Source organism: Schistocerca piceifrons, chromosome 11 (genome assembly GCF_021461385.2).
Source record: "Schistocerca piceifrons isolate TAMUIC-IGC-003096 chromosome 11, iqSchPice1.1, whole genome shotgun sequence".
NCBI lineage: Eukaryota > Metazoa > Arthropoda > Insecta > Orthoptera > Acrididae > Schistocerca > Schistocerca piceifrons.
The window spans coordinates 91,720,440-91,744,595 of NC_060148.1; the positions used below are offsets into that span (position 1 = coordinate 91,720,440).

The 24,156-nt window shown below is 43.6% G+C and overlaps 1 non-coding gene across 1 annotated transcript; it reads right to left on the reverse strand.

The window, feature by feature from the left end:
* Positions 1-272: 272 nt before the first annotated feature.
* On the reverse strand, positions 273-347 carry Trnai-uau. The gene has a single exon. It is a non-coding gene; the product is annotated as a tRNA-Ile (tRNA).
* Positions 348-24,156: the final 23,809 nt, after the last annotated feature.

Here is a 24,156-nt window from a genome sequence, read left to right on the forward strand (position 1 = left end):
CAACTGAAGAGAATCATTCATCGTGACAGAAGCGCAACTCTTCCGCAAATTGCTGCAGATTTCAGTGCTGTCTCGTTTCAAATTGAATCAAGCGGACTGACGAGTACGGGTAGGGAGAACCTCGTGAGTCCATGGGGATTGTTGAAGCTGGTGGAGGCTCTGTAATGGTGTAGGGTAAGTGCAATTGGAGTAATATGCGACTTGCAATGAAATGAACACTCTTAGCTGCTTACAGGCGTTGACATACGTCAACGGGGACAGATGAAAATGTGTGTCCCGACCGGGACTCGAACCCGGGATCTCCTGCTTATATGGCAGACGCTCTATCCATCTGAGCCACCGAGGACACAGAAGATAGTGCGACTGAAGGGATTTATCTCTGGCACGCCTCCCGCGAAACCCACATTCTCAACTTATTGTCCCGCATTACATTCGTAGTGCCCCCGCCCATTATACTCATTACTCGCGGCGCGTTGCCGATTCCTGTAAGAGTTCGGGCACTGTTTGTGCATCCGCACAGAAGAAGCAGAAGATGGTCAAGTGGCCGGTGAGCCTTAACTATATATATATATATATATATATATATATATATATATATATATATATATATATATATATATATATACTACGAATGTAGTGCGGGACGATAAGTTGAGAATGCACGTTTCGCGGGAGGCGTGCCAGAGATAAATCCCTGCAGTCACGCTGTCATGTCTGTCCTCGGTGCAAGCAGGAGATGCCGCGTTCGAGTCCCGGTCGGGCCACACATTTTCATCTGTCCCCGTTGACTGTATGTCAACGCTTGTAAGCAGCTAAGGGTGTTCATTTCATTGTAATTTCATTCTAGCGAGCTGCATGGTCACCGATGGTGTCTGTTTTTTCTGATATGCCCGAAAGAACAGATTCCATCTTAGTACATATGCAATATGGGACCTCTGATACGTCTAGATACGACTCTGACAGGTAATACGTACGTAAGCATCCTGTCTGGTCACCTGCATCCATTCATGTCTATTGTGGCCGGCCAGGGTGTCCGAGCGGTTCTAGGCGCTGCAGTCTGGAACCACGCGACCGCAACGGTCGCAGGTTCGAATCCTGCCTCGGGCATGGATGTGTGTGATGTCCTTAGGTTAGTTAGGTTTAAGTAGTTCTAAGTTATAGGGGACTGATGACCACAGATGTTAAGTCCCATAGTGCTCAGAGCCATTTGAACCATTTTTTGTCCACTGTACATTCTGACGGACTTGGGCAATTCTACCGGGATTGTGTGACACCACACACGTCCAGAATTGCTACAGAGTGGCTCCAGGAACACTGTTCTGAGTTTAAACACTTCCGCTGGCCACCAAACTCTCCAGACATTAACATTATTGAGCATATCTGGGATGCCTTGGAAAGTGCTGTTCAAAAGAGATCCCCACCGCCTCGTACTCTTATGGATTTCTGGACAGCCGTGCAGGATTCATGGTGTCAGTTCCCTCCAGCACTACTTCAGACATTAATCGAGTCCATGCCACGTCCTGTTGCGGCATTTCTGCGTGCTCACGGGTGTACCAGTTTCTTTGGCTCTTCAGTGTATAACTAACATAACACTGCCTTTGAAACTGACGTACAGTCGAAACGAGCAAGGTCGTTAGAAAAATGGCTCTGAGCACTATGGGACTTAACATCGCAGGTTATCAGTCCCCTAGAACTTAGAACTACTTAAACCTAACTAACCTAAGGACATCACACACATCCATGCCCGAGGCAGGATTCGAACCTGCGTTCGTAGCGGTCGCGCGGCTCCAGACTGAAGCGCCTAGAACCGCTCGGCCACCAACAGCCGGCTTAGAAAAATAAAAGTGTGGTCAAGACATAAGAAAAGATATCAAAAGTGCATCAGTATACAAAATTTCCATGAAAGTTAAGCTAAAAGAAAACGTTGTGACTGGTAACTCACAAGTTCGAAACGCTTTTAACGGCAGTTTTCTGACCCTGGCAGCTAATGTAGGTTTAAAGGATTCAGTTGAAAAAGCGAAATAATATATTAAAAATGTCATTCCACAAAACTTGAAGCAACTGGAAGTAACACCAACATCCTTCACAGAAATTAATACAATTATAAAAATTCTGAGAAACAAGACCTGTTGTGGGGTTGATGAGTAATGTCCTTAGGGATATATGCAGTGCAACACTGGCAAAGCGAATTTTTCTAGACAGGTTAAAATATCAAATTATTAAACCACTTCATAACATAGGTGACAGAACAGACTTAAACAATTATCGTCCCATTTCCTTACCGACGACTTTTTCCAAAATATTCGAAGAAGTAATGTGCGCAAGAGGAGTCGCACACTCAAGTGGATGCAGTTTTCTTAACATATGTTTGCATTCAAGAAACGTTGCTGGTTTAAACATGTTGTTTTTATATTTGTTCATCAAACAGTACAAGCCTTAAACAATAATATATCGCCAGTTACTGTTTTTCGTGATCACTCCAAGGTCTTTGGTTGTTTGATCATGATACTCTCCTAAAAACTCAGGTTTTATGGAACTGATGGCTCTTTGCACAGCTGGTTTGAATCATACCTGACAAAATGTAAAAGGTTGTGCTTAATAATTCAGAAAATGTCAGAAAGGCAGAAAGTATTAGCGAGTGGGGGTGAGAGGAGGAGTCCCCCAGGGTTCATTTCTGGGTCCACTCCAATTCCTCGTATATGTGAATGACGTTCCACTTAACATTCAACAAGCAAAACTGGCATTTTTTCCAGACGATACTAGCGTTATAATAAATCCCATTAGAGAGAGAAAGCAATAGAAGAGTTGGTAAATGATATTTTGCCAAGAATTATGAAGTGTTTCTCTCAGAATGAACTCTCCATAAATTTAGGAGAAACACTCTACATTCAGTTCTACAGAAGAATGCTGAAGGTTAGATGGGTAGAACACATAACTAATGAGGAGGTATTGAATAGAAGAAGAGTTTATGGCACAACTTGACTAGAAGAAGGGATTGGTTGTTAGGACATGTTCTGAAGCATCAAGGGATCACCAATTTAGTATTGGAGGGCAGCGTTGAGGGTAAAAATCGTAGAGGAAGAGATGAATGCACTAAACAGATTCAGAAGGATGTAGGTTGCAGTAGCTACTGGGAGATGAAGAAGCTTGCACAGGATAGAGTAGCATGGAAAGCTGCATCAAACAAGTCACAGGACTGAAGACCACAACAACAACACAACAAACAGAGTCATACCAACAACTGACGTAGCACCTGAGAAGGAGTCAGTATACAGGATATATTGCCCGAAATTTTTGGGTGTACATTGTGACGATAACTTGAACTGGAAGAAGCATATTACCGGGCTTCTCAAACACTTAAGTTCAACTACTTTTGCTCTTCGTATAGTTACCAATCCTGGAAACAAACATATCAACTTGTTAACATATTTTGCGTCTTTCCACTCAATAATGGCGTACGGAATAATTTTCCGGGGTATCTCATCACTTAGAAAGTACTGATTGTACAAAAGCGAGCAGTAAAAACATGTGGTGCCCATTTACGGACGTCATGCATACAACTCTCCAAGGAGCTGGGCTTTTTAAATGTGCCGTCACAATAAGGCTCAAATGGCTCTGAGCACTATGGGACTCAACTGCCGAGGTCATTAGTCCACTAGAACTTAGAACTAGTTAAACCTAACTAACCTAAGGACATCACAAACATCCATGCCCGAGGCAGGATTCGTACCTGCGACCGTAGCGGTCTTGCGGTTCCAGACTGCAGCGCCTTTAACCGCACGGCCACTTCGGCCGGCTGTCACAATAAGTATTTGCGCTAATGAAGCCCATCATAAATACTCCATCACAATTTGCGAACACTAGCTACAACACTACAGGGGAAAATATTATTACTCATTGATAAAGTTTTCAGTTGGTTAGGAAGGAGTTCATATGTAGCAACAAACATTTTTGATAATAGGCACAATAAAATATAATGTTTGACAGCTACCGAATTCAGTTGTAAATCTAATCTAAAATGATTTCTCCTGGACAGCTCCTACTGTCTAGTTGACGAATATCTACTTAAAAACTGGCAGCCAGTTAAAAAAATTGTTTTAAGTATAGTTGCATGAGTAGGAATAAAATGATAATGTGTTCGTTAATGTTAACACTAGTCATGTGCACATATCCTATAAAATGACTCGATTTACATTATTTCGATGAAAGAATCGTTCATACGATCTATGGAAGAACATGTACACTACTAGCCATTAAAATTGCTACACCACGAAGATGACGTGCTACAGATGCGAAATTTAGCCGACAGGAAGAAGATGCTGTGATATGCAAATAATTAGCTTTTCAGAGCATCCACACAAGGTTGGCGCCGGTGGCGACACCTACAACGTCCTGACATGACGAAAGTTTCCAACCGATTTCTCATACACAAACACCAGTTAACCGGCGTTGCCTGGTGAAACGTTGTTGGGATGCCTCGTGTAAGAAGGAGAAATGCGTACCGTCACGTTTCCGACTTTGATAAAGGTCGGATTGTAGCCTATTCGCGATTGCGGTTTATCGTATCGCGACATTGCTACTCGCGTTGGTCGACATCCGATGACTGTTAGCAGAATATGGAATCGGTGAGTTCAGGAGGGTAATACGGAACGCCGTGCTGGATCCCAACGGCTTCGTATCACTAGCAGTCAAGATGACAGGCATCTTATCCGCATGGCTGTAACGGACCGTGCAGCCACGTCTCGATCCATGAGTCAACAGATGGGGACGTTTGCAAGACAACAACCATCTGCACGAACAGTTCGACGACGTTTGCAGCAGCGTGGAGTATCAGCTCCATGGCTGCGGTTACCCTTGACGCAGCATCACAGACAGGAGCGCCTGCGATGGTGTACTCGACGACGAATCTGGGTGCACGAATGGCAAAACGTCATTTTTTCCGATGAATCCAGGTTCTGTTTACAGCATCACGATGGTCGCATCCGTGTTTGGCGACATCGCGGTGAACGCACATCGGAAGCGTGTATTCGTCATCGCCATACTGGCGTATCACCCGGCGCGATGGTATGGGGTGCCATCGGTTACACGTCTCGGTCACCTCTTGTTCGCACTGACGGCACTTTGAACAGTGGACATTACATTTCAGATGTGTTACGACACGTGGCTCTACCCTTCATTCGATCCCTGCGAATCCCTACATTTCAGCAGGATAATGTACGACCGTATGTTGCAGGTCCTGTACGCGCCATTCTGGATACAGAAAATGTTCGACTGCTGCCCTGGCCAACACATTCTCCAGATCTCTCACCAACTGAAAACGTCTGGTCAATGGTTGCCGAGCAACTGGCTAGTCACAATACGCCAGTCACTAATCTTGATGAACTGTGGTATCGTGTTGAAGCTGCATGGGCAGCTGTATCTGTACACGCCATCCGAGCTCTGTTTGGCTCAGTGCCCAGGCGTATCAAGGCTGTTATTACGGCCAGAGGTGGTTGGTTGTTCTGGGTACTGATTTCTCAGGATCTATGCACCCAAATTGCGTGAAAATGTAATCACATGTCAGTTCTAGTATAATATAGTTGTCCAATGAGTACCGATTTATCATCTGCATTTCTTTTTGGTGTAGCAATTTTAATGGCCAGTAGTGTAGAAATATTAAAAACGTAGGAACATTTTTCTGTTTAGCAAAAGTGACAAAAAGCAGATTTCAGAGTACTTGACGGCTCAACAAAAAAGTTTTCACTCAAGTACAGAGAGTGTTGAGGATCAGTGGACAAAGTTCAAAACCACCGTACAATATGCGTTAGATGAGTATGTGCCAAGCAAGATCGTAAGAGATGGAAAAGAGCCACCGTGGTACAACATCCGAGTTAGAAAACTGCTACGATAGCAAAGGGAACTTCACAGGAAACATAAACGTAGCCAATGCTTTGCAGACAAACAAAAATTATACGAAGCGAAATGTAGTGTGAGGAGGGATATGCGAGAGGCATTTAACGAATTTGAAAGTAAAGTTCTATGTACTGACTTGGCAGAAAATCTCAAGAAATTTTGGTCTTATGTCAAAGCGGTAGGTGGATCAAAACAAAATGTCCAGACACTCTGTGACCAAAATGGTACTGAAACGAAGGATGACAGACTAAAGGCCGAAATACTAAATGTCTTTTTCCAAAGGTGTTTCACAGAGGAAGACTGCACTGTAGTTCCTTCTCTAGATTGTCGCACAGATGACAAAATGGTAGATATCGAAATAGATGACAGAGGGATAGAAAAACAATTAAAATCGCTAAAAAGAGGAAATGTCGCTGGACCTGATGGGATGCCAGTTCGATTTTACACATAGTACGCGAAGGAAATTGCCCCCCTTCTTGCAGCGGTGTATCGTAGGTCTCTAGAAGAGCGTAGCGTTCCAAAGGATTGGAAAAGGGCACGGGTCATCCCCGTTTTCAAGAAGGGACGTCGAACAGATGTGCAGAACTATAGACCTATATCTGTAACGTCGATCAGTTGTAGAATTTTGGAACACGTATTATGTTCGTTTATAATGACTTTTCTGGAGACTGGAAATGTACTCTGTAGGGATCAGCATGGGTTTCGAAAAAGACGGCCGGCCGCGGTGGTCTCACGGTTCTAGGCGCGCAGTCCGGAACCGCGCGACTGCTACGGTCGCAGGTTCGAATCCTGCCTCGGGCGTGGATGTGTGTGATGTCCTTACGTTAGTTAGGTTTAAGTAGTTCTAAGTTCTAAAGGACTGATGACCACAGCTGTTAAGTCCCATAGTTCTCAGAGCCATTTGAACCATTTTTTTTGAAAAAGACGGTCGTGTGAAACCCAGCTCGCGCTATTCGTCCACGAGCGCCATAGACACAGGTTCCCATGTAGATGTCGTGTTTCTTGACTTCCGCAAGGCGTTCGATACAGTTCCCCACAGTCGTTTAATGAACGAAATAAGAGCATATGGACTATCAGACCATTTGTATGATTGGATTGAAGAGTTCCTAGATAACAGAACGCAGCATGTCAATCTCAATGGAGAGAAGTCTTCCGAAGTAAGAGTAATTTTAGGTGTGCCGCAGGGGAGTGTCGTAGAACCGTTGCTATTCACAATATACATAAATGACCTTGTGGATGACATCGGAAATTCACTGAGGCTTTTTGCGGATGATGCTGTAGTATATCGAGAGGTTGTAACAAGGGAAAACTGTACTGAATTGTAGGAGGATCTGCAACGAATCGACGCATGGTGCAGGGAATGGGCCGGCCGGTGTGGACGCGCGGTTCTAGGCACTACAGTCTGGAACCGCGTGACCGCTACGGTCGCAGGTTCGAATCCTGCCTCGGGCATGGATGTGTGTGATGTCCTTAGGTTAGTTAGGTTTAAGTAGTTATAAGTCCCATAGTGTTCAGAGCCATTTGAACCATTTGTAGGGAATGGCAATTGAATCTCAATGTAGACAAGTGTAATGTGCTGCGAATACATAGAAAGAAAGATCCTTTATCATTTAGCTACAATATAGCAGGTCAGCAACTGGAAGGAGTTCATAAATTATCTGGGAGTAGGCATTAGAAGTGATTTAAAATGGAATGACCATATAAAATTGATCGTCGGTAAAGCAGATGCCAGACTGAGATTCATTGGAAGAATCCTAAGGAAATGCTTGTTCGCCCACTGCTTGAATACTGCTCAGCTGTGTGGGATCCGTACCAGATAGGGTTGATAGAAGAGATAGAGAAGATACAACGGAGAGCAGCGCGCTTCGTTACAGGATCATTTAGTAATCGCGAAAGCGTCACGATAGATAACCTCCAGTGGAAGACTCTGCAAGAGAGACGCTCAGTAGCTCGGTACGGGCTTTGTCGAAGTTTCGAGGACATTCCTTCACCGGGGAATCAAGCAGTATATTGTTCCCTCCTACGTGTATCTCGCGAAGAGACCGTGAGGATAAAATCAGAGAGATTAGAGCCCACATAGAGCCATACCGACAATCTTTCCACGAATAATACGAGACTGGAATAGAAGGGACAACCGATAGAGGTACTCAAGGTACCCTCCGCCACACACCATCAAGTGGTTTGCGGCGTATGGATGTAGACGTAGATGTAGTACAATTTAGTCGTCGTTATCATTTCAATAAAGCTCCGCTGGCCATTACCCAGCAGTTTACAATATTTTGGTTATACGAGGGCTATTCAGAAAGTAGGGATCGTTTCCGTGTGACGCGCTGGCGCGCGCCGATCGCGTATACGAGGTGCGGCTAGAAAAAAACCGGACTGATGCTTGAAAAAACATTTATTTACAATTATTTACAATTTCATGTTATCTCCTTCAATGTACTCTCCTCCTCGGTCTCTACACCGCTCCATACGAATTTTCCACTGTTCATAGCAATGCTGCAGATCATTTTCGGTAAGTCCATACATTACTTCCGTCGCTTTTTCTTTTACTGCTTCAACAGTCTCAAATCTAGTTCCTTTCAAAGCTGACTTGACTTTAGGGAAAAGAAAAAAGTCACAGGGGGCCAAATCAGGTGAGTAGGGTGGATGATCTAAGATGGGAATGTTGTGTTTAGCCAAAAACGTCTTCACTGACAACGCACTGTGAGCTGGGGCATTGTCTTGGTGAAGGATCCATGACTTTTTTCTCCACAAATCGTTCCGTTTTCTCCGTACTCGCTCACGTAGGGTAGCCAGGACGCTAATGTAGTAATTCTGATTCACTGTTTGTCCCTCTGGTACCCAATCAATGTGCACAATCCCTTTGATGTCAAAAAAAAACAATCATCATTGCCTTGAATTTCGATTTTGACGTTCGTGTTTTTTTTTGTCGTTGAGAACCAGGAGTTTTACAATGCATCGATTTTGTAAGAAGGTAGGATCACTTTCAATGTTTTCCAGGATGTCAGAACAAATCATTCTTCGGCGTTCCTTCAGTTCAATTGTGAGACACTTTGGAACCATTTTTGAACACACTTTGTTCATGTTGAAACTTTCATGAAGAATCTGCCTAACACTTTCCTTGTCAACTCCTGTTAACTCAGACACTGCTCTGATTGTTAAACGGCGATCTTGTCGGACAAGTTTACCGATTTTTTCAATGTTTGCATCAGTTTTTGCTGACAATGGTCTGCCAGTGCGAGTGTCATCACTGGTGTCTTCGCGGCCATCTTTCAATCGTTTAAACCACTCAAACACTTGTGTTCGCGATAAACAATCATCGCCGTACACTTGTTGTAACATTACAAACGTTTCACTTGCAGATTTTCCTAGTTTGAAACAAAATTTGATGTTAACACGCTGTTCTTTCTGTACACTCAACATTTTCCGACGCACAGACAAAACGTCAACTACTTAAAACAGACGCCACGGGCAGACTGAGTGCAGGAGGCAGATGAAACTCGAGCAGTAGGCGGAGCGAGAGTCACGTGACAGGCCACGCGACTTTCAGCCTTATTGCATTCGTTTTATTGTTTCACCAGTACTAGTCCGGTTTTTTTCTAGCCACACCTCGTATTTTGGTATGTGCGTGCTCGACATTCATCCGTGACAGCGAGGACGTCTCTGAGAGTTTGGTTTCTTCGATATTCGAATTTGAAATGTGCAATGCAATCGAAAATCCCGCCAGTTGTGCGGTGCGGCCTGTGATAGGGTTTTTGTTGGCGAAAAACCTAAAACCTATAGAAATTTATCGTGAACTGTGTGAAGTGTACGGAAACAATGAGTGATTGTTCCGTCCGGAAATGGTGCATTCGGTTTAAAAATGGCCGAATCAACGTTCATGATGAAGAGAAGAGTGGACGTCCGAGCATTGTGACTGACGATCCTGTCGCTAAAGTTGATGAAGCGATTTGTGACAACCGTCGTTTCACAATAACGGAGCTTTCGCCTTCTTTTCTACACGTTTCATGGACTTTGCTGTTTGTTGTGTCTAGACAAGACAGCCTAGACACAATCAGAGGAAGCCGAAAGGCACACGCTTAAACTCACGCAGGCTGGCGTGAGGTCTGGAACAGGATACGTAATGAATGCTATAAAGAAAAGTACGTAGCTTCTGGAATACTTAACTTTAATCCATAATTGTAGAACATCGCTCTTGATGATACATGCTTCATATAATAAATATCAATTGAATACGGCGCCTTGCTAGGTCGTAGCAATTGACTTAGCTGAAGGCTATGCTAACTATCTTCTCGGCAAATGAGAGCGTGTCGGTCAATCAACCATTGCTATGAACGTCGGCTGTACAACTGGGGCGAGTGCTTGTACGTCTCTCTAGACCTGCCGTGTGGTGGCGCTCGGTCTGCGATCACTGACAGTGGCGACACGCGGGTCCGACGTATACTACCGGACCGCGGCCGATTTAAAAGCTACCACCTAGCAAGTGTGGTGTCCGGCGGTGACACCACACTGTTTGAAATTGTCAGTCAAAATTAGGCTACCACAAATTTTGTGCACGACGGGTGCGCAAAATGCTTACAAATCAAATGGTTCAAATGGCGCCGAGCACTATGGGACAACATCTGAGGTCGTCAGTCCCCTAGACTTAGAACTATTTAAACCCAACTAACCTAAGCTATGCCTGAGGCAGGATTCGAACCTGCGACCGTAGCAAAAAAATGGCTCTGAGCACTATGGGACTCAACTGCTGAGGTCATTAGTCCCCTAGAACTTAGAACTAGTTAAACCTAACTAACCTAAAGACACCACAAACATCCATGCCCGAGGCAGGATTCGAACCTGCGACTGTAGCGGTCTTGCGGTTCCAGACTGCAGCGCCTTTAACCGCACGGCCACTTCGGCCGGCTCGACCGTAGCAGCAATGCGGTTCCGGACTGAAGCGCCTAGAACCGCTCGGCCACCCCGGCCGGTATAATGCTTACAGAGCACCATAAAGAACAGCGTATGGGGATAACGTTGACATTTCTGGAGGCCTATCACAAACTATGTAGGTGTATCATCTTTAAAGCTCAAGTATGATTATTAAAACACAGTTCAAATTAATGGTTCACGCTGTATAAAAGTAGATTTATTATAAAAAAGTCTTATCTGTTGGCTGTAGGCTTGGGTGCGGCGAACAATTATGGCGGCTATACTACCCACAGTATGGCCTGTCAGTCTCTTGCTGTATGGGCCAAATTTCTCTTCTTGGCGTCGTTCAGTTCTGCATATAGTAGCCCAACAACTCGCAGCTATGCCGTAAGCCGTTTGCAGGCTCCATCCAAGACATTCTGTGCGAATTTTCTGACAAAGCTTGCTCAACAAAGGTGTTGCTTTAATCACTGCTGCTTACAGACTGTGTGACTTACTTCCCGCGCATTCTCTAGGTAGCGCGCCAAATCCTCCTTGCCACCTTTTCCACTCCGCACAGCCACATACGTTTCAAACAAAAGCACATTGGCTTTTACGTAACACCTATTCCTTACATTGTTGTTAAGCGTGACCATTTCTTAAACTGTAAAATTTACATCAAGATGAACAATTTCTACACACAAATATTTTGAAATACGAAAGGTCATCAGAAAATTATTTAACATATTAAACAATTTACACAGCATTTTACTTACATTATACGCATACAATGCAAAGATCTTCAATCTCGAGTATAGTACAGCGTACTTCACATACACAGAAAATATAGTATCAATATTCGAAAATTTTAAAGCAAAAAAACTATAGAAATTTGAATGAGCAATAAACAAATATTGTTATAAATTACATACAGTCAAAATTAAATACACTAGTACTTCGATTGCGTATTAAATACAGTTCTTGTAATACAGCTTACAGCTTCAGAATCAAAAGTACAGTGCGAGTTATCAACGAATATTAAATGGCGAAAATTTTGGATATTGCAGAAGGTATTTTATCTGCATTTTCGGTGTCACACAGCTATGACAATGACTGTCGGGAATAAAAAAGAATGCGGTGCAGTGTTGGAGCATCTGCTCACAAGTCACACATTCTTGTAGTCACTTACAAGCGTCACTTGATGTGGTGCAAAGAGCGAGCCGACTGGACATTGGATAACTGAAAGCGAGTTATTTGTAGTGGTGGATCACGCTACACCCAGCGCCAACCGACAGATGTCTGGGCGACATTACCTTGCATCGCGTTTAGAACCGACAGCGAAGTACGGAAGGGTTGTGTTGCGGTGTGGGGCTGTTGTTAGTGGCCAGAGAGTGGTTCGCAGATTGTGCTTAAGAATATGAACTAGACTTGGTCACTGTTTCTATGTTTCGATACAGTGTATCGATACGTGGAACTGTTTCAGTGTTTCGGAACGGTTGTGGTTCACTGTTTCGAAACAGTGGTGTTTCATTCCGCCCCTGTCTCGGACCAGACACACAAACTGTATCGTTGTTTCAAAATAAGGCTGTTTCAGTCCACCTGTGCCTGGAACGGACTAATTGTATCGAAACAGTGATGTTTCATTCTACTCTGTGTCGTACGAGATTCGGGCTCGGCACAGGTACTGAAACACAACATAGCACTTCATGAAACTCATTCAAGAGTGTCGAAATCTTTTTGACAAGCAATAGCATGACATCCGAAAATAAAGCTTCGTTTCTAGCTGACTATCCTGTTTCGAAATGGCGTAACATCTGCTTTATAAACACTAACCAAACAATAAAACTACGCATACTATTCACATTCAAAATAATAAATATGTGAAAATCATTCAGTTAAATTACACTTTTTTTATAACATACGCTTCTCTGTTCATGTACAGTAATCATATTAAGATACGCAAATAAGCCTACAACATTTTGAATAAAATAAGGCATAGAGTGACAGTTATTAGACATATACATAAATTTGATGTAGGTATAATTGCGAGCAATCTGTTTGACAAGTCACTGATAGTGTAATGGTGTACGGGAAGGGCTGGGAAGCATGGTGAATTTATAGTAACGGTTCGAAACACCTTGAAAGACAAAAAATTTTTCTGTTATATTTTGTTATTTATTCGAATTATTTGGCGTTATTTGTGAGTCTATAGTCACTGTGCCTATTATCCAGATGGAAATTAGCAGGACGGATATATTACCCATACTAACGGAATGTGGGGCTCCCAGTAGAATATCCGTTGTTTCTGCAGTTTGCTCCCACCTCCAGTTCCGTTCGTGGTGGTTCTTCTGTCTTCAGCTATGGCTGTCCTCAGCCAATTGAAAAGTATGAAAGTCACGCGACACGAAAGCAGCGCATTTGCTGCAGGAAACACGAAACTGCCAAGACGCCCAAGTGGTAGTTTCATACTTTCTGACCGAGCGAGGTGGCGCAGTGGTTAGCACACTGGACTCGCATTCGGGAGGACGACGGTTCAATCCCGTCTCCGGCCATCCTGATTTAGGTTTTCCGTGATTTCCCTAAATCGCTTCAGGCAAATGCCGGGATGGTTCCTTTGAAAGGGCACGGCCGATTTCCTTCCCCATCCTTCCCTCACCCGAGCTTGCGCTCCGTCTCTAATGACCTCGTTGTCGACGGGACGTTAAACACTAATATCCTCCTCCTCCTCATACTTTCTGCGACATGATTAGCGCTCTCGCACCTCGTTTGTGTTTATATGGACATACTTATACAGTAGACATTCAAGATGATAAAATGTGTAGATTTATTAGATTACAAAACACGAACTGTTTCACTGTTTCGAAACAGCGTATCGGAACATTACATTGTACTGTTTCATTTGTTTCGAAACAGTTACGTGTTTCAGTTTGCCCATCTCTAATATGAACAGTTGAAAGGTGCCTACACTGAGTCACAGCGCCAGAGATTGCGCCAAAGATTATATTATTCTGCCGCCTCCACTCGTGCAGTAGTAGTTCGGAGGATGTCGAGAGCAGTTGTTCTGTTGGGCGAGAGAGTAGATGCTGTTCGGTTGGTGTAATGTTTAGATGGAAGATGTTGCAATTGCCAGAGTGTATTTTTCGTCAATATATATTGAGGGAAAAAAAAGTATTACAGATTTCTTTAATGGCAATGCCTCTTGGTCACAGGTACAGTCAACAAAGCATCTGGCTCGTGTTCATGTGTTAGACTTGTAATTCTGGTTTCTATGTGCAATTATAGTATTTCTGGTTTTTCATTTAGTTCATTGTAAATGGTGTTTAAAAGATCTTGGCGTATTAAGGAAGAACCGAGCCAGATACAGAACAGTTACACTTGTGCTTTGTTGTTTCGTAGCTTTTATAGTTGCAGGGGACTTGTCAATTGTGTTCATGGAAATTTCTTGTCATTCTTTATTTTTATTTTTATTTTATTTATTTTTTGGTCATCAGTCTACTGACTGGTTTGATGCGGCCAGCCACGAATTCCTTTCCTGTGCTAACCTCTTCATCTCAGAGTAGCACCTGCAACCTACGTCCTCAATTATTTGCTTGACGCATACCAATCTCTGTCTTCCTCTACAGTTTTTGCCCTCTACAGCTCCCTCTAGTACCGTGGAAGTCATTCCCTCATGTCTTAGCAGATGTCCTATCATCCTGTCCCTTCTCCTTATCAGCGTTTTCCACATATTCCTTTCCTCTCCGATTCTGCGTAGAACCTCCTCATTCCTTACCTTATCAGTCCACCTAATTTTCAACATTCGTCTATAGCGCCACATCTCAAATGCTTCGATTCTCTTCTGTTCCGGTTTTCCCACAGTCCATGTTTCACTACCATACAATGCTGTACTCCAGACGTACATCCTCAGAAATTTCTTCCTCAAATTAAGGCCGGTATTTGATATTAGTAGACTTCTCTTGACCAGAAATGCCTTTTTTGCCATAGCGAGTCTGCTTTTGATGTCCTCCTTGCTCCGTCCATCATTGGTTATTGCCGGCCGAAGTGGCCGTGCGGTTAAAGGCGCTGCAGTCTGGAACCGCAAGACCGCTACGGTCGCAGGTTCGAATCCTGCCTCGGGCATGGATGTTTGTGATGTCCTTAGGTTAGTTAGGTTTAACTAGTTCTAAGTTCTAGGGGACTAATGACCTCAGCAGTTGAGTCCCATAGTGCTCAGAGCCATTGGTTATTTTACTGCCTAGGTAGCAGAATTCCTTAACTTCATTGACTTCGTGACCATCAATCCTGATGTTGTTTCTCGCTGTTCTCATTTCTACTACTTCTCATTACCTTCGTCTTTCTCCGATTTACTCTCAAACCATACTGTGTACTCATTAGACTGTTCATTCCGTTCAGCAGATCATTTAATTCTTCTTCACTTTCACTCAGGATAGCAATGTCATCAGCGGATCGTATCATTGATATCCTTTCACCTTGTATTTTAATTCCACTCCTGAACCTTTCTTTTATTTCCATCATTGCTTCCTCGATGTAGAGATTGAAGAGTAGGGGCGAAAGGCTACAGCCTTGTCTTACACCCTTCTTAATACGAGCACTTCGTTCTTGATCGTCCACTCTTATTATTCCCTCTTGGTTGTTGTACATATTGTATATGACCCGTCTCTCCCTATAGCTTACCTCTACTTTTTTCAGAATCTCGAACAGTTTGCACCATTTTATATTGTCGAACGCTTTTTCCAGGTCGACAAATCCTATGAAAGTGTCTTGATTTTTCTTTAGCCTTGCTTCCATTATTAGCCGTAACGTCAGAATTGCCTCTCTCGTCCCTTTACTTTTCCTAACGCCAAACTTATCGTCACCTAGCGCATTCTCAATTTTCTTTTCCATTCTTCTGTATATTATTCTTGTAAGCAGCTTCGATGCATAAGCTGTTAAGCTGACTGTGCGATAATTCTCGCATTTGTCAGCTCTTGCCGTCTTCGGAATTGTGTGGATGATGCTTTTCCAAAAGTCAGATGGTATGTCGCCAGACTCACATATTCTACACACCAACGTTAATAGTCGTTTTGTTGCCACTTCCCCCAATGCTTTTAGAAATTCTGATGGAATGTTATCTATCCCTTCTGCCTTATTTGACCGTAAGTCCTCCAAAGCTCTTTTAAATTCCGATTCTAATACTGGATCCCCTATCTCTTCTAAATCGACTCCTGTTTCTTCTTCTATCACATCAGACAAATCTTCACCCTCATAGATGCTTTCAATGTATTCTTTCCACCTATCTGCTCTCTCCTCTGCATTTAACAGTGGAATTCCCGTTGCACTCTTAATGTTACCACCGTTGCTTTTAATGTCACCAAAGGTTGTTTGACTTTCCTGTATGCTGAGTCTGTCCTTCCGACAATCATATCTTTTTCGATGTCTTCACACTTTTCCTGCAGCCATTTCGTCTTAGCTTCCCTGCACTTCCTATTTATTTCACTCCTCAGCGACTTGTATTTCTGTATTTCTGATTTTCCCGGAACATGTTTGTACTTCCTCCTTTCATCAATCAACTGAAGTATTTCTTCTGTTACCCATGGTTTCTTCGCAGCTACCTTCTTTGTACCTATGTTTTCCTTCCCAACTTCTGTGATGGCCCTTTGTAGAGATGTCCATTCCTCTTCAGCTGTACTGCCTACTGCGCTATTCCTTATTGCTGTATCTATAGCGTTAGAGAACTTCAAACGTATCTCGTCATTCTTTAGTACTTCCGTATCCAACTTTATTTTATGCATTCAGATTGCGTGCTAACACTGGCCAGGGCCAACCGGTTACGAGACTTCGTAACCGGTCACACAGCCACTAAAGTTATTGCATTTATCATTATTCTTTTTAATTAAGCCCCCATGCACAGTTCGGAGGCAGCGACCGGGTCACTAAGCAGCACCACTGAGGCAATGGCCTCTGGTATCAATAAACTGCTTCAGCTGCATTTAGTCCTTTATTTTTAGATAACTATCGATGTCGGGGCACTAAAAGCAATGTCTCACATGATATATTGCGAACTATGGATGAACGGCAGCAGGCAGAGTGCATATTTCTAGACCTCTGGAAAGCATTTAACACAGTGTCCCATTGCAGGCTGTTAACGGAGGTACGAGCATATGGAATAAGTTCACAGATACGGTAGTTTCTCGAAGACTTCTTAAGTAATAGTACCTAGCATGTCGTCCTCGACGGATGGCGAGAGTTCCTCAGGAGTACCCCAGGGAAGGGTGGTAGGACCGCTGTTGCTCTCTACGAGAGTTGCCTGGAAAGTAATGCCTCCACCTTCCTAACTCTTCAACAGTTGGCAGCATTGGTATGCGGCAGGGGCTGGCTTGTCCCGTAGCCTCTTCTCCACAGCTCCAGTTGGCGGGAAGGCTTAGCACAGAACGGCTGCGTTGTTACAGTGCAAAGTATGGAACCCTGCGCAGACGATCGGTCAATGCGATCTAACAAGGGAACCTCCCCATCGCACCCCCCTCAGATTTAGTTATAAGTTGGCACAGTGGATAGGCCTTGAAAAACTGAACACAGATCAATTGAGAAAACAGGAAGAAGTTGTGTAGAACTGTGAAAAAATAAGCAAAATATACAAACTGAGTAGTTCAAGGCAAGATAAGCAACAATAAGGAGAATAGGAACGCAGGAGCGCCGCGGTCTCGTGGTAACGTGAGCAGCTGTGGAATGAAAGGTCCTGGGTTCAAATCTTCCATCGAGTGTGAATTTTAATTTTTTATTTTCAGTTTATGTGACAAACTCTTATGTTTTCATCACTTTTTTGGGAGTGATTATCACATCCACAAGAAAACCTAAATCGGGCAAGGTAGAAGAATCTTTTTACCTATTCGCCAAGTGTACAAGTTAGGTGGGTCGACAACATATTCCTGTCATGTGACGCACATGCCGTCACCAGTGTTGTATATAATATATCAGATGTGTTTTCCTGTCGAGGAATCGGTTGACCTATGACCTTACGATCAAATGTTTTCTGTTCCCATTGGAGAGGCACGTCCTTTCGTCTACTAATCGCACGGTTTTGCAGTGCGGTCGCAAAACACAGACACTAAACTTATTACAGTGAACAGAGATGTCAATGAACGAACGGACAGATAATAACTATGCAAAAATAAAGAAAGTAAAATTTTCAGTCGACGGAAGACTTGAACCACGGATCTCTCGAGCAGCAGCTGCTCACGCTACCACGGGACCACGGCGCTTCTACGCAAAATTTTTCCATGATGTTGCTTATGTGGCCCATGGACTACTCAGTTTGTATATTTTGCTTATTTTTTCACAGTTCCACACAACTTCTTCCTGTTTTCTCAGTTGATTTGTGTTCAGTTTATCAAGGCCTATCCACTGTGCCAACTTATAACTAAATCTGAGGGGGGTGCGATGGGGAGGTTCCCTTGTAAGCAACGTCCAATCATTGAATTCTTGACAGCAGAAGGTGTCACCCGAAAGGAGATTCATGAGAGAATGACAGCAGTTTATGGTGACTGTGTTGATGTGAGTACAGTGCGTCACTGGACGAGTAAGTTTAAAGATGTTGAGGTGGCAACATCTGACCTGCGTGACAAACAAAGAGTTGGACGTCGTGTGACAGCAACCGCCGAGTTTCACGAGCAAAATGTTGACAGACTGATTCAGGACGATAGTCGTATCACTCAGAGAGAAACTGCAGGCACAATCGGCATTTCACAAGAACGTGTGCGTCACATTATTGCTTTGCTTGGCTATCGCAAGATCTGTGCACGATGGGTATCCCGGATGCTGACTCCTGAAATGAAAGCGCACAGACATGAAATTTGCCAGGAACTCCTCTCACGCTACGAGAATGAAGGCGACACCTTTCTCCATTCAGTTGTGACAGGAGACGAAACGTGGGCACACCAGTACGACCCAGAGACGAAACGTCGGTCTATCGACACAAAGACTTGCTCCAGAAAAAGAAATTCAAGACGCAGCCCTCAGCTGGCCACAGTGTTCTGGGACGCATGTTGCTTTCCTTGATCGTGAAACAACATTAAATTCAGAGCGTTAAATCACAACGCTGCGAACTCTGAAACGACGGCTAACGAGGGTCCGAAAGGAAAAGGGAAATGTTTTCCTGCAGCATGTCAATGCCAAACCACACACTTCACGTGCCACCACAGCAGAACTTCAGAGACTGAATCTCACCACCGTACGGCATCCTCCATACAGTCCAGATTTAGAACCGTCTGACTTCCATCTTATCCCGAAAGTGAAAGACAATCTGCAGGGACAGCATTATGCTTCAGATGAAGACATTGAAAGGACTGTGAGACTGTGGTTGGGGAAACAGAGTGTCGACTTCTTCAGTGAGTCGGCCGGTTTGGCCGTGCGGTTCTAGGCGCTTCAGTTTGGAACCGCGTGACCACTACGGTGGCAGGCTCGAATCCTGCCTCGGGCATGGATGTGTGTGATGTCCTTAGGTTAGTTAGGTTTAAGTAGTTCTAAGTTCTAGGGAACTGATGACAACAGATGTTAAGTTCCATAGTGCTTAGAGCCATTTGAACCATTTTTCTTCAGTGATGACTTCAGAAAACTTGTTAATCGTTGGCAGAAATGTATATCCAACTGGCTAGTGATTATGTGGAAAAGTGAATATTGGTAATTAAAGGTCACATCCTAAGAATTATTTTTGCGTTTGATTTAGTAAGATATTCGCATCCAAACCCAGTTAACGAAGGTGGAGGCACTACTTTTGATTCAACCCTCGTATGTTGTAAGTTGGCTGTTTAGGTTTTCTTATTGGCAACGTTACGTTGCGCACTGTATGAAAATCACTGGCTGTGCTGTGTGCAGTCTGTGGCTAGTTTGCATTGTTGTCTGCCATTGTAGTGTTGGGCAGCGGCAGCTGGATGTGAACAGCGTGTAGCGTTGCGCAGTTGGAGGTGAGCCGCCAGCAGTGGTGGATGTGGGGAGAGAAATGGCGGAGTATTGAAATTTGTAAGACTGGATGTCATGAACTGCTATATGTATTATGACTATTAAGGTAAATACATTGTTTGTTCTCTATTAAAATCTTTCATTTGCTAACTATGCCTATCAGTAGTTAGTGCCTTCCGTAGTTTGAATCTTTTATTTAGCTGGCAGTAGTGGCGGTCGCTGTATTGCGGTAGTTCGAGTAACGAAGATTTTTGTGAGGTAAGTGATTTGTGAAAGGTATAGGTTAGTGTTAGTCAGGGCCAATCTTTTGTAGGGATTATTGAAAGTCAGATTGCGTTGCGCTAAAAAAAATATTGTGTGTCAGTTTAAGCACAGTCATGTAATTTTTCAAAGGGGTTTCAATGTACATAACTCATTTGGCGGACAGGGTGGGCAGCAATCTGCGGTTGTTTGCTGATGATGTCAAGGTGTACGGTAAGTTGAGTGACTGTAGGAAGATACAAGACGACTTAGGCTAAGTTTCTAGTTGATGTGATGAATGGCAGCTAGCCTTAAAAAATTGGTTCAAATGGCTCTGAGCACTATGGGACTTAACATCTATGGTCATCAGTCCCCTAGAACTTAGAACTACTTAAACCTAACTAACCTAAGGACATCACACAACACGCAGTCATCACGGGGCAGAGAAAATCCCTGACCCCGCCGGGAATCGAACCCGGGAACCTGGGTGCGGGAAGCTAGCCTTAATTGTGGGAAACTTTAAGTTAATGAGGATGAGTAGGAAGATCAAACCTGTAATGTTCGGATAAAGTATTACTAGTCTCCTGTTTGACACAGTCAGGTCGTTTAAATATCTGGGCGTAGCGTTGCAAAGCGATATGAGGCGAAACGAGCAGGTAAGAATTGTAGTAGGGAAGGAAAGTGGTCGACTTCGGTTTATTGGGAGAATTTTACGAAAGAGGGGTTCACCTGTAAAGGAGACCGCATATGGGGCGGTAGTGCGACCTATTCTTGAGTACTGCTCGAGTGTTTGGGATCCGCACCGGGTCGGATTGGAGGAAGGCATCGAAGCAATTCAGACGAGGACTGCTAGATTTTTTACCGGTAGGTTCGAACAACACACAGGTATTACGGAAGTACCTTGGGAACTAAATAGGAATCGCTGGCGGGAAGGCGAGGTTTTTTTTTTCGAGAAATACTATCGAGAAAATTTAGAGAACCGGCATTTCAAGCTGACTGCCGAACGATTCTACTACCGCCAATACACACCGCGCCAAACGACCAGGAAGAAATTAGGGGTCAGTCGTTTTTCTCTCGGACTATTTGCGAGTGAACACGAAAAGAAATATCTAGTAGTGGTACATGGTACCCTCAGGCACGCACCGTACGGCGCGTTATGGGGTATATATGTACCAGGGTAAGTCAAGTATTAGCCGCAATTTAGTTATATTTTTGTTTATTTTGGTAGTACTGTCGTTTTACGTTGATGACGCATGCTTTGTTTATTTGTTGTTATATCTTTGCAACTTTCAAGCTGCTAGGTTAGTTTCGTTATCGCTGCCGCACTCTTAATAGTGGCTGCTCCGCTGTCTATTTGCACCGACGAAGAGCAACGTTCAGTGATCCGTTTTTTGTGGTCTGAAGGCGTACCAGGGTCCGAAATTCGTACAAGACTTTCGGTGCAGTACGGGAACAGTATTTTGCCACAACGGAGTGTCTACGAATGGACTGAAAAATTCCGAAATGGTCGCACAAGTGTTACGCACGATGAAGGAGCCGGACGACCGTTTACCGCCACAAATGAAGAAACCATTGAGCGTTCACGAGAAATGATTCTCTTAGACAGACGATTAACTATTGACGAAGTGGCACATTAGTCACGGTTCTGCATACGAAATCATCCACAACAGACTAGGGTTTCATAAAGATTGTGCAAGTAGGGTTCCAAACCAACTGACACGGTTGCATAAACAAACGCGCTTGGACATCTGCAAAAAACATTTGGATCGCTATGGTAACGAAAGGGACAACTTCCTAAACAGTATCATTACTGGTGACGAAACGTAGATCTATCATTACGAACCGGAGAGTAAACGGCAGAGTATGGAATAGAAACATCCAAATTCGCCGTGCAAGAAAAAGTTCAAGACCCAACCGTCCGCAGGAAAACTGACGCTTACGATTTTTTGGGACGCACAAGCTCCCCTACTGGAACATTATGGGGAAAGGGGCACAACAATAAACAGTGTACGTTACAGTGAGATGCTTACTGCCAGGCTAAAGCCTGCAATTCGAAGCAAACGCCGAGGATTGCTGTCAAAAGGTGTGTTGCTGCACGACAACGCCAGTGCGCATACTGCTGCTCACACTGATGAAACGCTCCAGAAACTGACCGAGCGAGGTGGCGCAGTGGTAAGACACTGGACTCGCATTCGGGAGGACGAAGGTTCAATCCCGCGTCCGGCCATCCTGATTTAGGTTTTCCGTGATTTCCCTAAATCGCTTCAGGCAAATGCCGGGATGGTTCCTTTGAAAGGGCACGGCCGATTTCCTTCCCCATCCTTCCGTAATCCGAGCTTGTGCTCCGCCTCTAATGACCTCATTGTCGACGGGACGTTAAACTCTAATCTCCTCCTCCGTTCCAGAAACTCAAATTTGAAGTACTGGATCATCCTCCATATAGTCCCGACCTTGCCCCTTCTGACTATCACTTGTTTGGTCCACCCAAACAGGCATTAAGGGGCCGTCGATTTGCCTCGGACGAAGCAGTGAAAGAAGCGGTACATTCCTGGCTCGCAGCTCAACCGAGAACCTTCTTTTACGAGGGCATCAGGAAGCTTGTACAACGATGGACCAAGTGCGTTGAAACGCAAGGAGACTATGTCGAAAAATTATGTTCTTGTAAGTTTACTATTTGATTACAATAAACTTTTATTGCTACTTTGCGGATAATGGTTGACTTATCCTCGTAGATCTATATGTAGATGTTGAGGTGAAGGTCTGTGTAACAATAAATCCAGAAAGAATCACTACCTGGGACATCGACTGATACGATAATTTTCCAAAATTATTTTAAGATTTTAAAAATGTTTAAGAAAACTCTTAGAAACTTTTACGTAAGAATATTAAAACATTTGTTTTGAAAGCAGTCACAAGTTGCACCGGTTTCGCTCTTCAAATGAACTAGAGCATCATCGGAATATACAGTTTACAGTTGGCTGAGAGCATTAAACAGACCGAACTGGCTGCAACGTAGTACTTTTACTTACGCCTAAAATACGTTTAAAGTGCAGAAGTAAATGACGACACTGACGGCACAAAAGATGAAATAAAAGTTTTCGAAAACTTAGTTTCAACAGTCGCTGCCCCTGCAGGCAGTGCCTGTTCTTGGCAAAAAAAATATTTGTATCACTAAAACATTGGAACTAAAAAGCTCGGAACTTTGTACCTAACTCTCGTTGTCCGTAAGAGCAAAACACCGCTAAAAGACATGGAACAAAACAGCCAGATTCCAAACCAGTATGGTGTTCGGGTCCTCAACGAATTACAGCACGGTGATCCATTGGTAAGGTGAAAATAAGTGAAAAACTATTAAGACCTAATATGCGGCAAGCATGAAAAAGCAAGAAGTTGGAAGAGGTGCTAGCGCACTCGAGCAGATGTAACTTCGATGTATTGCTCACGCGCTGCCTGCTGTAATATGTAAGTTACAATAGAATGGCAGACCAGAGAGCAGTGTCGGCAGCATTAGTGGTAGTAGCAGTAGCTGGCAATCGGGCGGTTGGGCCGGTCGTGGAGAACGATGGCGGTGCCTGAGTGATGTAGTATATGGTAAAACCAAGAATTAATTCATAGCCCCGCGCATATGTAATTTGTAACAACTGATTTTGTACTATTGTTATATCAAGTCCCATGTAAATGTTTAAAAAAATCATCTAATAATAGTCTTTCTTACAAAATTAACTTTTAACAATCATTCATCTGAATTTAAAGATTTTTCCAATTTCTCCTATCCATGGTCATCCCGATTATCGTAAAGAAAAATCAGTTGTTTCCTTTTATACCTGAGAAATCTAGCGGCCAGCATTAAACTGGGCTGTGCCAGGAACATTTCTTTTAGGGACAGTTATATACGCGTTATCCGGAGACTTCATTGAGGTAAGAATTTTCAATTTGTTCAGAATGACTTTTCAGGGCCATGACGCAGCATTGCTGGCGTCCAGATTTACCAGTTTATATTCACGGTCAGTTAATTATTGAAAGGTTATCTATGAATCACATTTTTATTGGGAGGTTAGTCACATTTTATTCCGAGGTTACGCAATTAAATAGTTGGGAGGTTACAAAGTAGTCGCAACAAAATACAGGGAGGCTCTACCTGGACCAAACAGGGCAAGAAAAAATGACGTCTTGCCGTTCGTGCACCCAGGTTCGTCG